Consider the following 17201-nt stretch of genomic DNA (forward strand, 5'->3'; position numbering starts at 1 on the left):
AAGAGAAGCAACAGCAGCTGCGAAGTGCCGAGGGCCAAGCTGCGGAGCTGTGAGTGGCAGGGAGGGAGGGCTGAAGCCAAGCACCTGCCCTGACTCCCGGAGCTCAGGAGTGTGTGTAGCTTAGCACGAGTCTGCAGCCACACACTGGCCAGGATGGGGATCTTATCTGCAGACTCCACTAGGGAAGTTCCCACTTCCTCGCTCCTGTTCTCATTTACCAGCAGAATTCATGCCCCAGGGCTGGTAGCCTCAGGGCCTCTGTTTCCACTGGTCCTGGGCTGCAGGGCCCCTCTGTTCTGTGCCAGGTGGAGGCAGGACAGGGCAGGCACTGGGAATAGTTAGAGACCTCATCACAGAACACACCACCAGACACATTTGGAGCATGTTACTAAGGTCATAAGCATCAGGGCCCAGGTCACTGCAGCAAGTCTGTGCTCTGTCATCCTGGCTTCCTGGACATGCACGCCTATGATTCCCTTATAACCATCCCTCTGAGGGTGGAGACACTGGGTACAAGGTCAGGAACCAGAACTAAAGCTGTCTCAGGGGGCCGGGATCGGGTGCGAAGTGTCCTGGCAGCTCACGCACACGTTTGGCTAGTGCCTGGCTCAGCCACACATGGGTGTTGCCGGCTCCCTTGAGGCTCTTGCTGCGGCATCTCTGGCTCTTGGGTCAGGTGTGTGCTGAGTTCTGTGTTGTGGGGACACCCCCGTCCTGGACAGCAGGGGGCAGAGAGAACAAGGAGGCTTCCATAGTCCTGCAAGGTTGCAGCCTGAACTCGGGGTCCCCTCTTGTAGGTCTTCCCCAACCACAGCAGCTGTGGCCACATGCTGGGGCTGCTCCCCTGGCCGGGGCTGTGCCTCTCTCTGTCTGCTCCCGGGTGGTCACTCCTCACTACCTTCCTGCACGCGGATTTGGATCCTCCACTTGTACTGAGGGTTCAGGACATGCTTTCCCCAGACAGAACACCTCTGCATACTGAATATTTCCAGCTGGAGGACTCTGACCCCTGACCTGGCTTCATAGACCTGGAGGGATGGAAGGATGAAGGGATGGAGGGATGGAGGGATAGAGGACTAGAAGAATTAGAAGTAGGTTTGTGCATCATTCTGTTTCCACATGAGCTCTCCCTGCAACCTGTCTGTTCCCCACAACTTTCTCCTCTTAGTCCGATCTGACATCCAATGCCAGGCCTGACCTTTCTTGAGCTTTTCATTTCTGTAGGGGCCTTCTGAGCCCAGAGACTCTAGTTTGGGCACTTCATCTGCTCTGTCACAGGGTCCCAGTAGAGAAAACAGACATGTGAAGGCAGATGCCCGCCAACAATCCGCCCACATCTTCTCCTCTGCCCTTCTCCCCTCCGGTCCCTCCATGCTGGAGTTTGGGGAGCAGCCGCTCCCCTTCGAGGTCATTGTATGAGCAGGTGAAACACTTCCTGAGAGGACACGCCTTCTACCTTCTTAGGGTCCCGTGGGGGGCCATGGAGTCGACTGTGCACAGGTGCACAGGAGAACGCAGGTTTTACTCATGGGTGAGCACTCAGTGGTGAAGGACCCCTGCCCTCTGTGCTGAAGGGTAACTGACTGATCTCCTGCAGGTGGTTGTCAGCCTCTTCCAGGCAGGGAGGCCCAGCTCTCAACTCTGCTGGAGGTTAAGTACAGATGGGCTTTCTTCCCCGGGGCTATGGATTGTGAGCTACTTGCGCAGAAAGTGACCTTGACCCTTCATTCATCCCCACTCCCCTGAGCTGAACAGCTTGGTCAGACACTTGGACTCTCTGGGTGGAAAGGGACTGTAAGAGGACACTGCTGACCTGGGGCAGTCATTAAATGACGATGCCCCAAAGTGACTAGGGTGCCAGCACTCCCCAAAGACTGGGAAAGCCCCCTGGGAAGCTGTGTGGATGCAAGGTGGCACAGGCTGCTGCTGCCCAGAAGGCCACACTGAGCTCCCTCAGCAAAGCCTCCGCACAGCAAAGCCCTAGTGCTACAGTGAGTTCTGGGGTTGATGAAGGGAGCAGGGTGGAGGCACCTTCCAGAGACTTCCTGTCTGTGAATCCAGCTGCATGGATGTTCCTGACTGCAGGGCCCACTGTGCAGACTGAGGGCACAGAGGACAATCCCGGAATTCTGTTCTGAGAATGGGAGAATGAGAGCACATCATGAAAGGGAATTCTTTCTCTTTCAGTGAAACAGTTGACACCCGTGTAAAGGGCTCATTCAAACACATGTCATTACATCACCTCGAAAACATTTCTGTACAGCAAGCAGAGCCGGTGGCCATGAACTATTGTGTGTTCTAAACAAAGCTATTTCCTCTGCCCCCATTCAGAACTTGTGTGACCAGAGAGACTGCTGCCCAATCAGAGCCATGCCAGCCTAAAAGGAGGTGGGGGTGGGGTTCAGTGTTGGGAGCTTAGAGCACTTGGGAGAATTCCGCCTGCATTTTAGTTTGGTTTTTCTGGGTTGGGAGGTTTTGCATGAGTACAGTGGCAGCAGCCAGAAACGTGTTTGCACAGCCCCTGATCTGCTCCTGGAGAGGAGGAAAACCAGAGGACTGCCCTCCTGTGGCCAGCTGATTCAGTGGGCTACCTGTCCTGGGGACAGCAGCTCCTCTCACCCCTGCATTTTGTGTCTGCATGAGCTGACCAATGGAGACACGCCGTTTCACAAGGACATGCAGGGGATGGTCCCCACTGGGTTTGTCCTCACTGACAGTTATGGCTCAGACCCCTGAGTGGGTGATGTAATGTCTCCTCCCAAACTCTTCACAACAAAGACCTCTGTAAGAGCTGGAATGTGGCTCACACCAATGCACAGTCTACTATTCTTATCATTATTTTCATACAGAAATAGCATCTGAGATAAAAAACCATCTTTGGAAGACGTGTAGGAGGCTCTCTTGGGGGAAAGTTAGGTTCACAAGTGTCCCTCATTCTCGGCTTCAGGCAGAGCTGACCTCTGCCCTGAGGGTGTGGGGTGTGACTCATAAGTGGGAGCCCAAGTCTCTAGTTCTGTGATTTCGGACCCTCCAATTACACTTTTAAAATCTTTATTATTATTATTATTATTATTATCATTATTATTTCAGTGTATGTTAACACTATTCCCACCACCAAAGGTCTGTGTTCTTACCCCCAACCCCTACAGTAGAGCTGAAAATCTATACTCACACTCCTCCCAGAGTTTTACTTTGGTGCAATACTTCAAACTAGGTCAAATTCTGCTTTGTGTTTCCCTTTCTGTTCTTCTTTCTCAACTTGTTTACTGGTGGTATCATCCCATACTTGTCTTTGTCTTTCTGACTTATCTCATCGAACATAATTCCTTCTAGCTCCATTCATCTCGCTCAGCTCGATTACATTTCTTTTATAGCCTTCCTCTACCCATTATGAATTCTGTCTCAGACACTGCTGGGAGGATTCACTACAAAATCATGTCTGACATTATACTTTTACACCCTGTAGAGGCTATACAATTTGTCTCCCTTCCTTCCTTCCTTCCTTCCTTCCTTCCTTCCTTCCTTCCTTCCTTCTTTCCCTCCTTCCCTCTCTCCCTCCCTTCTATCAGAGCGCCAATCAGCCCTGGCTATTGGTGGTGACAAGGATGGGATCTGGATCTCTCAAAAACAAGTCCTATACTCTGCCTCTGTGTTATCTTTCTGCTCCCAGGTTGCAAAATTTGAGCACACAAATCCTGAACTAGTCTAACAAATGAAACATAGTATTGCAGAGGAGGGTGACACATTAGGGACCTGCAGAGTGTTCCTCTAGAGGAAATTTCAGATTCTCTTGGCTCCTCACCCCTGTGAGAGCACGTGGGAAGAAATTCAGGCATGGGATCTTCTAAAGAGATCTCCTTGCTGTAATTCTTTATGCCACAAAATAATGGGGGTGATTCTGGATGGATTTTTTTTTTTAAAGGAGACATCCTGTCTGGGTAAGAAAAGTGCTTCATGAGTTTAACTAGAAAAACCCCAGGCAGAAAACCTCTGCAGCAGCATCAAGTGTCTCTTCAGGGTCCTTTCTGAACAGTTTCCTGGAGAGGTCCTTTAGGCTGCCAATGCGTCAGGTGAGCAGGTAAAGGGACACGCCTCTTCCTGTGCTAAGAAGGCCATGGTTTAGCACCTATGAAGTCCTAGGAGATGAGAAGCACCATAGAAACGCAGACCTCTATTCCATTAGGAGACACCATCAACAGGCGCCAAGTGAAATGCTCTTTGATGGATGTCCAGTTCTGTTGAACAGAAGCCTCTGTCCCAGAAATTCAAGATACTTAACTGCTGCCCAGAATCGCCTGCCCTCCTGTTCCATTTCATCTGGATCCCTTAAGAATGATTTCTGCGAGCACCCCTTTAGGGATACCCCTCCTCTGTGTCTGCCAGTGCCCAGCAAATGGAATGAAATCAGTCACCATAAACCCCCAAAGGGAGCAATGCCTCTTCATTACAGGAACTGCTTCATGTTGCAGGCTTCATCAGAAAGAGAACTAGGTATCAACGTTTTTAAATTAAGTTCAAAAGACGGTCACTTGCTGGTGGCGATGACTTTGGCTGAAGACCTGTTATTCAAGGGGGAACCGAGGGCACTCTCCCTGAGCCTCCAGGAGAGGAGGCTGGTCCTTCTTCACCTCTGCAGACAGGATTAAAACCCTGAAATGCAGTTCGCCCTGCCCCAGGAGGGGGAGGGACTAATCCCATGCATGGGTTTAGTTTAGTGACTCCTCCTCCCGGGGCCCTCACCCCTTCTGTTCCACCCAGCTGACTAGGGATGCCCCCTGCTGGCCCCAGCTGTACTGCAGCCCCAGCGTGGGCAGCCTGTCACCCAGATGGGGAGAAGCCCCTAAAGTTTTATCCACCTCAGGAGTGTGGGCAATGGGTAGGACCCTGGGAAGTCCCTCATTCTCATCACTCCTGTGGTTAGTGACCATATCTTTTTAGCCCAAACCTTAATGGTGGCCTGAAAAAAAAAAAAAAAAAAAAACCTTAGGCCACCCAGGAAAAAGAACACAGGTTTAAAAGTTACATCTTCTGCATTCTTTTGGTTTATTTGGAAAGTAAGGAAATGCTGAGTTGTAAGATTCTTTTTGGGAAAAACAGACAAACTGATAGGAGGCATTTAGGGGGAGTAAAATGGGGGCGGTTCTGACAAGCCAACGGACCAGCACACGAGCCCTGGTCCCTGAGGCTGTTACAGAAGTGCAGCAGGCACTGCCTGGTTGACAGATGAGAGATGCCTGTCCCACACACAGCTCTGGAAGCCAGAATCCCGGGTGCCAGTATGACCAGCTTCCTGGGTGCTGAAGGTCCTTGTGTCCTCACATCCTAGAGAACCCTCTGGTGGAAGGTCTCCTTAGTGAGGATATTAAAGCACAGGTCCCCCCCACCCCACCCCACAAGACCTAATCATGTCCCAGACTCCACTTCCTTGAGGAGAGGACTGGGCATGGAGTTATGGGGGACACAGGCATGCAGCCCACTGCACAGGTGCTGTGTCACTCTGTGTGAACTAATACTATGGGAAGCGTCTACTTAGTTCTAGTCTGAGGGTCACATAGGGCTTGGCAAGCCAGAGACTCTGTTCCCTTCAGCAGACCTTCACATGTGCACTCACAGGGGTGGCTGGAACCCAGAAGGTGTTTCCTAAGTGATACTCTTCTCTCCCATCTCCTCCACCAGCTCTCGGACAAAGAGACTCGCAGACATTGCTGAATGGCCTGTGAGTTATGTTAATGGGAGATGTTGAAATGGAGAGCTGGGCAATTCGCCAAGTGGCAGGCCCCAGAGCATCTCTCACAGGCACTGCTGAAGGTGGGCTTATGCTCATCCAGAGAAGTAGTTGTTAACATCACAGCCAGCTGGGCGCTTCACTTAGGAAAGGGAGTTGTTGAACTCCTGCCGCTCATAATCCGTAGGTGCTCTGAAAGATGGACCTTTCTACTTAGCATTCTAGAATGATCCCTAATTTGGGTCTTTTCTATCCAAAATACAAAACATAGCTAGAAACACCTTGCAGCGGTGTGATTTTTACATTTGCAAACTGCTTTGCTGAAATGACTTGTTTTACCCTTACAGTGACTTGGAAAGAGGAGGTTTTTAAAAATTTTAATTTATTATCTTTCTTTTTTTATATTTATTTATTACCTTTTGTTGCCCTTGTTGTTTTTTCTGTTGTAGTTGTTGTTGTTACTGATGTTGTTGTTGTTGGATAGGACAAAGAGAAATGGAGAGAGGAGGGGAAGACAGAGAGGTGGAGAGAAAGACAGACACCTGCAGACCTGCTTCACCACTTGTGAAGCAACTACCCTGCAGGTGGGGAGCTGGAGGCTCAAATCCAGATCTGTATGCGGGTCCTTCAGTCTTTGTGCTTTGTGCCACATGCGCTCAACCCTCTGTGCTACCGCCCGACTCCCGGAAAGGGGAGTTTTATTCTCTCGTGTTGTGGCACTGCCTCCAGGGACTGAAGTGCTTGTGGGGTCAGCCCAGGGTCAGCCCAAGGTCAGGAGCACAGATCCTGGAGGAAGGGGTGCACACATGACAGGTGTCCTAGGACATGTGTGCACGCGAGTGTGTGAGCGTCGCTCCACCAGCCTGCTTCCCTCCCTGAGGACACTGAGGAAGGTGGGTGTGTACAGCTGACAGCAGCGAGCCCAAGGCAGGGCTGATAGGTCTGGACCCTGCTCAGCCTTTCCAGTGTGAGCCAGGATTATTAGCCAAACAGTGAGTGGACCTGCTTTCTTTGCATGTTGGTCATGTCACCGGGTCTCACAATATCAGACTTCAGGGAGGACTTTTCCCTATTATTACAACCCACCTCACTTGTCCTGTTTCTGAGTCGCCGGTTTTTAAGGTATGTAATGATGCCTCTCCCGGGGTGGAAGCTGAAGCACTCCACACAACAGCCCCAGCACGCCTCACTAAGCCTGCCTTCATCCACAGGGCTGGCACGGGTCGGTGAGAAGCCAGATTCCAGACAGTGGGTGTGGACTGGGGCTCCAGTTCCACCTGGACTTTGGGGAGTACAAGTGGGCCAGCTCCCCTCTGCTCTCCCCTGAGACAGGGGAATGATGGGGAACAGCATGGCCATCAGAGGCTGGCTCAGGGCCCCTGGCCTCCCTGAGCCCAGCAAACACCAGCCCAACAGCGGAGGTGTGATCTACCAAGACGATATTCTTGCCAGGTACTCTGAGGCCAGTCCCCTAGCTTTCTGCCTCCAGGTAGAGGGGGCAATTCTAAGCAAGGAGTGAGGCCAGCATGCCCTTGTGCTCTGTTCCTTCTGGAGGTTCTGAGGTCCTCCAGAAACCATGTGGGTGGAGCATGGCGCATCAACAATAGAACACTATCCACTGATACAAGGAAATGGGCTCTCCGGCTATGAAAATGGGCACTTAGAATGCACATTAGCAAGTGGAAAACAATTCCATCCGAAAAGGCTACACACTGCTTCACTCCAGCTCTGTGAGAAGGAAACTAGGGAGACGGCGAAAGATCAGATTGCCGGGGCTGGGAAGTGGGGGCCCGCAGGTGAGCACAGGGGTGCTGAAGATGAATGGCTCTCTTTGGGCCGTTCTCCGATGGCGAACATGTGTCACTACACATGTGTCTACATCCACAGCAGTCCATGTGCTGCTCTTCCATGTGCCTCACTCCCTGTGTGTCTTCCTGTGCACCCTGCTGAATGTTCCTTAGCCAGGAGACGGACCCGACCTCCTCCCGCTCACCAGAGGGTCTCTGTGGGATGTGCACATCACGCTGAAGATGCGGGGACACCCCTTTGGGTCATCTGCAAACTCCCAGAAGCACTCTGACGGTGAGTGCTGTGTGCACTCTACCTCCTGTCACCTCTGGCATGTCCCTCAGAACAGGAGCTGTGAGCAGCCCCACATCCATTATCCACTATCCAGCCCCCAAGGAGACAGAGAGTACTGTAGTCCACTTGGGAACAAACATACTGACCAGAGTCAGGAAATGCATTTTTCTCTTTCCTCCTGTGAGTGGAATTGCTAGTGAGATCAACATGAAACTAAAATGAGTCTAAGACGGAACCACATGGGGAAGGCACTCATGGATTCCGTTTTTCATCACTGAGCTGAGACTAAATCGTGCTGTAAAAACACCTTTTATTTCAAATTAGCCAAATTAATTAATTTAGTTCAATCCTGGGCGGTATTAATCACCAACTTTAGGATTTGATCAGAGAAAGGATGTGACTTCTTGTCTCAGCCCGTGTGGAAGGACCTCAGGACAGGTGGCTTTTCCTTGGCTCAGAGCAGGGCTGGTAGCTCTGTGGAAGCAGAGCCCGGCCCAGCCCCAGCACACTCAAATGAAGCCTCACCTTTCCTGAATTTATTTTGTTGGCTTTTGAAAATATTTACCTTCTTGCTTGTGAGGCTGCTAGGAGGAAGTGGTGTTCTCTTTCATTCTTGAGCACTTGGATCTGTCCAGGAGGCTGGCTTGTGGACACCTCAGGTTGCTAAGACAGTTCTCCTTTAAGCACCAGGAATCCCCAGACATGTGACAGGCAGCGTGAGGTTTCTGTTGAACTTATGCTCAGGCTGCAGAAATTCTAATGCTCCAGAAAGTGCTGGAAATTGAGTGGGGACATTGGGGTCCTTGCCAACCCCGTCTGAACTGCTTCCTTGTTCCAACTGAGCCCATGGACTCTTCGGCTCATGTGATTCTTCTTCTAGTGTTTGCCCTTCTTCCGTAGCCAGTCAACAGCATAAGGTTGAGCCTGATGTAAAGTTTCGAGACCTCCTTTGAATCTGGAGAGGTGGCAGTCATTGACTATGTGGGTCATAGTCTGTCTGGAGCCGCAGGGGCAGTTCGGGTCGTCTCTGGCTCCCCAGCGATGGAACATAGCGGCGCACCGGCCATGGCCTGTTCGATAGCGATTGAGGAGGGCCCGATCATAACGTGCTAGGTCAAAGCCGGGTTGACGCTTGCAGGGGTCTGTGATGAGGTGTTTGTTCTTTACCCCAGCTGACTGCCAGCTCTGTTTCCAAGAGTCTGGAACAGAGAAGTTCAGTGTAGGCGTAGGGGACCAGATTGGGTGATGAGGCTCATGTGATGATCATATGCAATGCACCGGAGGTCTGCCTTCTTCCTCGCGGCTTATGAGACAGTGTTTTCAGGTAAACTACTTGTGAGTTATAACAATGGTCTCCTATGAACGTGGTGTGGGCAGGTGCAGTTCTAAGTTCTTACCTGTGTGAGTTCAGGGTGCAGACAGCGTACCCCATCACCCTCCCTGCCAGGCCCTGGGACTGCAGGGCTGTGATGTGGGGCCCACGCTTGCAGGAGTTAGCAGCTTATGGTGGGGTCTCAGAAGGAGAGGTTGGGCCAACCGCAGTCCATGTCACTGGGAGGAGCAGGACTGGGCTGGGCACAGAGTTGGAGCCTTGCTAGCTCACTCCGTGTGAGCCTTGGACCTGGGTGCACTGGGCATTGGAGTGGTGACAGTCTCAGGCCTCAGTGTACGGGGTGAGTGCTCAGATGCAGAAGCCGCCGGCCTGAGCTGGACCCTGAGGAGGGAGGGACTGCAGGCAGTGTGCTCTCTGCTGTCATGGGTGGGTCTCAGTCACCCTCTCTCATAGGATGTGGTGACAGGAAGTGTGGCAGGACTGTCATCTTTGTGGGTTGGTGGAGCTAAGGAGGACAGCTTGGGCTCCTGTGATGTGCTTCCTGGAAGGGAGGCAGCATTATCATCTCTGCTTACTGTTGCACTTCTCTGTCCTGGCTGAGACCCAGCAAGCAGTGGAAAAGTACTGAGAGAAAGGTGGCCCTTGTGGAGTTTTACTCCACTGGGTCCAGGATGTACAGTGGTCTTGAGAAAAAACATGTTTGCATACTTTCTGGGCATGTGCCCATACGGCTCTCAGAGGTGAGCTGGTGGCTAACTGGAAGGCTTGCCTGCAGCTACTGACCCCTTCTAGGTCTCCCCACACTGGCTCAGGCACCACCCAGGTGGCTCCCACCGGATTTCGGCAGCAGGACCAGCCTGCTGTCCAGTCCCTGGGACCACAAGGAAGGCATTCCTGGGTGCTGGTGGCTGGAATGCAACCTGGCAAAGTCCCACTGAGAAGCAGAGTCATTTTCCCCATGAGTGGTTGATGTTTGTTTGGGCAGCGACCATGTCATGCAGTCTGGAGATTTTGCTTGGCAGATGTCAGAGAGGGTCTGAGGACAGGAGGGACTCAGGGGGGCCATCAAGAAGGGATCCTAACAGAAGTAGTGCCTCCTTCCTTTCCCTTTAACGAGGGGACCCTCCAGGCATATTATATTTGCCCAGAACTTCTGAGACCTACCCCACAGCCAAGGAGGCTACTGATGTCCTTTACTCTGACCCTGACAAATGGGCGACTCTCTAGACCACGCTCACTTGCCTTTATCCCAGGGATACTTTTGATGAAAACATGGCTTACAAGGTGGCTCTGCTCTGACATCTCTGTTCAACCAGCCAAGCAAACACTCAGGGGCAGGCACACAGTACTTGCTTCCTCAAGAAATGATAACCCATGATAGATTTTTGTGAGGTAGTGCTTTTCCTAGAATTATAACGTCATCAGTATTTTATAAAGTTTTTAGACTCAAATATGCCACCGATTAAAATGCTCTTTAGAAGACCAGAGCCCTCATCCAGACTGTTAAGCTCAGGGATAAGAACAGCTGAAATAAAGCTTGTCTTTACCCATCACACATTTTATAAGATGCTGTTGCTCTGCTGGAGTAAAGTTGCATATTCACTGGCTTCAGGAATCCAATTCCTATATCTCTCACAGATTTCCCCAGCAAATCACTTCATAGGATCTGGTTAAGGGCCTGGAGAGCTGGTGTGCCTGCCACCAGATTGCCACAGTGACTGCTCTGCTTTCAGATGACAACGTCCCTGCTGACTAGAAGGTCTATTGGGTCAGACACACACACACACACACACACACACACACATACACACACACACACACACACACACACACACACACACACACACCACACACAACACACACACACACACAACACACACACTCCAGCACATATAAGCAGTGGAATTTGACTGTCCAAGACTTTGACTCCTGCCCATGACCAGAGACTCCCCAAACAGGAGAAAGCTGCCTTTCCTTAAAACCTCTATGCCAAGAGTTGGGCAGTAGCACAGTGAGTTAAGCGCACATGGTGCAAAGCAAGCCCCTGGCTCTCCACCTGCAGGGGAGTCGCTTCACAGGCGGTGAAGCAGGTTTGCAGGTGTTTATCTTTCTCTCTTCCTTTCTGTCTTCCCCTCCTCTCTCAATCTCTCTCTGTCCTATCTAACAATGATGACATCAATAACAACAATAACTACAACAACAATAAAAAGGGAAACAAAAGGGAAAATAAATAAATTTTTAAAAAAGATTAAAAAAAAGCCTCCATGCCTTGATCCACCCTCTCTCCACTGGACCCTACCCAGAGCAGGGACTAGACACGCCGTGCTGGACACTGTGCATGGGGACACGTGGGGTGGCTGAGTCATAAGCTGCAGTCCTAGCCTTCCAAGTCTTAGGAGGGGGCCTTATTTGGAGAAAGAGTTTTTACTGGAGGGGGGATCATATAAAATGAGGCAGCCAGAGTTTAATAACAGCTCAGTGAGTGAGCCTGGATGTCAGATGTCAGTTTCCATGCCTGGGTGTTGCTTACAGACACTGATTCTATCTTTATGGTAGAAGATGGTCTAATACAGTCGTCAGGGAAGCCCTGAAACCAGAGGGAAAGTGGCCTTAGCAAGGCACTGTGACTGGTCCCTGCAGGACAGCTTCCAGCGGCCATACCATCCTGGCGGTAAGCTCCTTGACATCAGCCTTCTCGGTCTGCAGCCCACTCAGACAGTCTTTTTGAAAGTTGACTATGCCATCCAGCGTCAAATGCATTTAACTTGGGGGCATTTTGTGGAAAGAAACTGTACATCAAAACCCTGTGGTGAGGGGTAGACATGCAGCTTCCTGGGCCAGTGGGTGTGGGAGTGGGTAGGAGGGATGGGTCACAGTCTTCTGGTGGTGGGAATGGTGTTTATGTACACTCCTAGCAAAATGTAGACATATAAATCACTAGTTAATTAATTTGAGAGGGGGAAAATCAATTGTATGTCTCAAAGTTTTTCAAAACACAAACTGAATCTTTTTAATATATAGGCTGTGTATTTGATATGCGGACTCTCTCAAAAGCCTAGACCAAGTAGATCAGAAGCATCCAATAGCACAGCTATATACAAGATACTGGGTACTGTACAGCAAACCATAACAAAAGGACTTTTCAAAGTTAACCCAATTACCAAATAATGTGATGATAACATTAACTATCCATTGTCTTTTGGAACCCTAAGATAGCAGGAACCTCACATCTCCACTATAGAGCCCCTACTTCCCCGAGTCCTGGAACCCTTGGATAGGGCCCACTTTCCCGTATGCCTCTCCCAATCCATATCAAATAATATTGCATCCGCCGATCACAACCTAACCAACACAACAATTGCCACCTCAACATGCTTCACTTCAGACTGTGTCCAGAGACTTCACATGTGGAATGACAACCCTTCAGCTTCATTACTCGGGTGAGACCTTTCCTTTCATAGTATACTCTAATTTCATCTCAGGTGGTTCACTTTCTAACAAAGTCCCAAAACCTAGATATACACCAGTTTCTGTGAGAGAGAGCATATCTTCACATGTATCTATAAACTACTGCAAAATATATACCTGAAAGCAGAAGTACACTAGAGTTTGCAGTGAGTACCTCCCTAACACTTCCTCTGCACTATTCCAAGCTTTGGGTCCATGATTGCTCAACAATTTGTTTGGCTTCGTATGTTAACTCTCTTTTCAGTCACCAGGTTCCAGATGCCATCAGGATGCCGGCCAGGCTTCCCTGGATTGAAGACCCCACCAATGTGTGCTGGAGCTCAGCTTCCCCAGAGACCCACCCTACTAGGGAAAGAGAGAGGCAGACTGGGAGTATGGCCGACCAGTCAACGCCCATGTTCAGCGGGGAAGCAATTACAGAAGCCAGACCTTCTACCTTCTGCAACCCACAATGACCCTGGGTCCATGCTCCCAGAGGGATAGAGAATGGGAAAGCTGTCAGGGGAGGGGGTGGGATATGGAGATTGGGTGGTGGGAATTGTGCAGAATTGTACCCCTCCTACCCTATGGTTTTGTTAATTAATCTTTTCTTAAATAAAAAGAAACTGTACATCATGTGCTGTGTGTTCTAACCCCCAGTAGCTCTCGAGTCCCACAAGAGCATGTCCTTACAGGCATGTTCCAGGCAGGTTCTTGTGTGTCATTTTTCATCCTTGGGGCCTATTTTTGAAGTAAAGTGCCTAACTTGAGCACTTATATTAACTTACAGAAGGGATCACAAGAATGGCAGCATGAGGAGGAAAGCTTGGAGTTGGCTGTAGGGAACAACCTCCCCCCAGTCTCTGTCCAGACCCAGACCCTCCCTAAACCTGTCACCCTGTGACAGCATTGGGGAGCTACTCCAGGCCAGATACCCAAGGAGGTGGCTTCCTGAAGCTGCAGCACAGATGGAAATGGACCGCTGGCTTTCAGGCCTTGGAGCCCTCCCTGCAGCCCCAAGAGAAAATACATTTCCATCCAAATCTTATGAGCTCCCTTGACAGAAGAGGGAGAGGTCTGAGCAGGTCACCCTCAACCCTGAGTCCTATATACCTGGACCCAGTTCTGTCCCAGCAGCAACTGGGGCCACGCCCTGCTGTAGAGTCCTCCATGCTGGTGACAGTTCCTTGCTGGTTACTCAAAGCAGGCATATCAGCTGAGTGTGCCATGATAAGAACTCTTTACTTGGGTCTTTGTCCTTGGCTCTGGGGAGAAGATCCTAACACCCTTGTAATTTCCTAAATGAGGAGAATGTCTTTTGCTACAATATTTGCCTCTTGCACCCAGATGCTGCCAGGTGACTTCATAGCAGATGCCCCTGAGGCTAGATGTGGGGTCCAGCCACAGCTTGGAGGGATGGACTTTCAGCCCCAGCCCTGGAATTCTGAATGGCCACTCCATGGCATTCGAATTATGGAACCACCACAAAAGCTTACGAAGGGATCCAGAGAACTTTGGGCTGAGTGGGCACATGCCACTTGGCAGGGTGGAACAGCTCTGCCCCCAGCTTCTGAAATAGCAACTGACCCATGATTCATCTCTGTCCATTGCCTGTCCTTCCTAGGAAGCTGGTAAATGTCACTGGACAGACTTGTGCCCCAGACTAGGCTTGGGTGGCCCTGCAGACACCAGCCTGCTGGCTGGGCTTCCCATCATGATCAAGGAGGCCACAGGAGGTTGCTGTTACTAAACTCTCTCTCCCTCCTTCCTTCTCCCCCCTTCCTTCTCTTGGACTGTTGTCAGCTGTGAAGATCAACCACATGGATGGAAAGAGTCTCATATGGTTCCTGACATAATGGCCCTTTAAGTATTTATGCTTATCTTTATATCAGAAGTGAGTGACAATCAACGTTTAAGACCAGTGATAGTATTTCAAATACTGACAGACCTGGGTGGGGGATGGGGGTGGGATTTCATTTTGATTACTTGGACCCAGGGGCTGGCAAAATAAAAGCTGTCATAACAGAATACAACACACACACACACACACACACACACACACACACACACACACACACACACACACACACACAGGTGTGTCGTGCCACGAGCAGCTGAAGCAGAGAAGCTTAGAACGAGGAAGCCAAGGAAATGTTAGAAGAGTGTGCAGCGGGGGGGGGGGGGCTGCCACTGAGAATTCAGGTTTATTTCAAATCCCTCAAGACTGGGAAGAGAGAAAGAACAGACAGCTGGAGAGTTCTCTGCTCTCCACCTCAGTAAGCACTCTCTCCATGACCCCCTGCCATCCTCTAGACTGTCTATATGAGTTATAAACTAAGATTCTAGAATCTAATTTTAGCACTCTCTTCATCGTTCCCATCCTGAAAAATCAAGTATACATACTCCTTTAGCTTAGCAAAGTTTGTTGTGATCATACTGTCTTAACGACTTCCCTTTGGGGATTCTGTATGAAGTGAACTGAATTATTTAAGCTTCCTTCTTTAACTTTTTTTAAAAATTTATTTTCTATGCCTCCAGGGTTATCGCTGGGGCTCAGTGCTGGCACGTGAATCCAAATCCACTGCTCCTGGTGGCCATTTATTCCTCTTTTATCTTGCACACACACCCCTGCCCCCCCCCCCCCCCCCACGCAGGTGCGGAGCAGGGGCTGGAATCCAGGTCCCGGTGCTTGGTAACATGTACGCATAACCAGGTGCGCCACCATCCAGCTTCTCTCTAAGCTTCTAGCATTCATAGTGCCTGCCTTCTGCTCTGAGCTCATGACATTGGCTCAGCCTGGAAGGCATCATCTTCCCCGCTCCTCCTCACACCTCTGGACTTTCTCAACTGATGAGCTCAAATACTTCCTCTTCTAGAAACACTACTTGATTCTCCTGAGTAGATGGGAGAGATTTTTTTTTCTACCAAAACACTGTATAATTATCTTGTATCATGCTAATCACTCACGATCGATTAGCTTTTAAGGTCGTTGTTTCTATAAATCCCTCGAGAGCTGGAGGACTGGAGTTTTTAGTATGCGATAAAACATATCACACACAGGAGATGCTCACTGAAGGTCATAAATACCCTGGTCAGTTGCTTATGGTAAATACTCATATACAGTCAAGTGGATCTTTAAAATCTGACTTAATAGCATATGAGAGGCTATGAAGTCAAAGCATAGCTAACACTTAAACATAACTGAATATGTATTCCACCAGAGAGGATTTAGAAACAGCCAGCAGGCACATGTCAGCCTTCTCCTCTCATCGGTCATCAGGGAAGAGAGGAGGACACCAGTGCACAGACACGAGGGTAACTATCACCAGGAGACAGGAGCAGACGTCACAGAGAATGCAGGGAAATTTGAACCTCTTAGAGGCCACTAAGAGGAATATCAATTTATTGCCACTCTGAAAAACAGTTTCCTAAAAAGTTAAACATAAATTAATCATAAGTCTCAGCAATTCTAACCCCATGAATCTGCCCTAGAGAAATAAAATATGTTTTTACACGATGACATGCATACAAATGCTCACTACAGCTTCCTTCACAGCAGCCAGCAAGTGGAGCTATCCAAGTGCCCATCAAGTGGAGACTAGATAAGCAAAATGCACTATGTCCATAACACAGAAGAGCACTGCAGTGGAAAAGCAAAGAATGACATACAGGCTGAGGCTTGGATGAGCCCTGAAAACATCATGCCAACACAGAGGAGTCGCGACTAAAAACCACACGGCATACGGTCCCCTGTATGAAATATCCAAGAAAAGTAAAATCAATAAGGGCAGAAAATAGATTCCTACTTCTTGAGGCTGGGACAGGGATGAGGAATGACTGTAAATGGGCAATGAAATCCTTCCATGGTTCTAAAATTGGATTGTGCTGCTGGTTTCACAACTCTGTAAATTTACTAAAAATCACTGAATGTTTCACTAAGAACAGGGGAATTTTATAGTATGTAAATTAGATCTCTATAGAGCTGTTAAACTTAATTGAACTTCTTGATCACATACCCTTTATCCACTGAAAGAATAAAATAAACCCTAGCTTCTTTTAAACACTATTGTAGTATAAAAATGGCCTAGTACCACACAGGAATAAAGATGCAGAATATGTCTAATTTTAGGTTGCTGTGTTTTGGTAGAATAGTTGTTTGGACTAATGCAACAAAATAGAATGTCTTCTTTCTATATGCTATTGAAACACAAATAAAAATGTAAAGATAAGTGACTATTATTATTAATCAACAGTTTCACGTATCTTTATTTTCAGAAACCAGAAAGGATTGCTTTACTAAGATTTTATTGGATTTGATCTGTTAGTGTGCTCACATAAATTGTCAGCTCATAACTGTCTTGTGCTAATTGATTATCCACTCCTAGTCTATCAGTAAATATTTACCATTTACATCCTAATTAAAATTGAGCCCAAAGATATAATTAAATAGAGGTCATTCTAAATAACTTCTCAAGAGAAATATTGGTTGTTTATAGAAGAATTGTCAAGAAAGCCAAACTCAGAGGGTAGTTGCTCTTAAGAGTAAGAAATTTAGAGGCATGAGTGGTGTTCAGCTAACAGACCCATTACTGTTTATCACAGTCATGTTTGGGG

Source organism: Erinaceus europaeus, chromosome 6 (assembly GCF_950295315.1).
Source record: "Erinaceus europaeus chromosome 6, mEriEur2.1, whole genome shotgun sequence".
In the NCBI taxonomy this organism is placed as follows: domain Eukaryota; kingdom Metazoa; phylum Chordata; class Mammalia; order Eulipotyphla; family Erinaceidae; genus Erinaceus; species Erinaceus europaeus.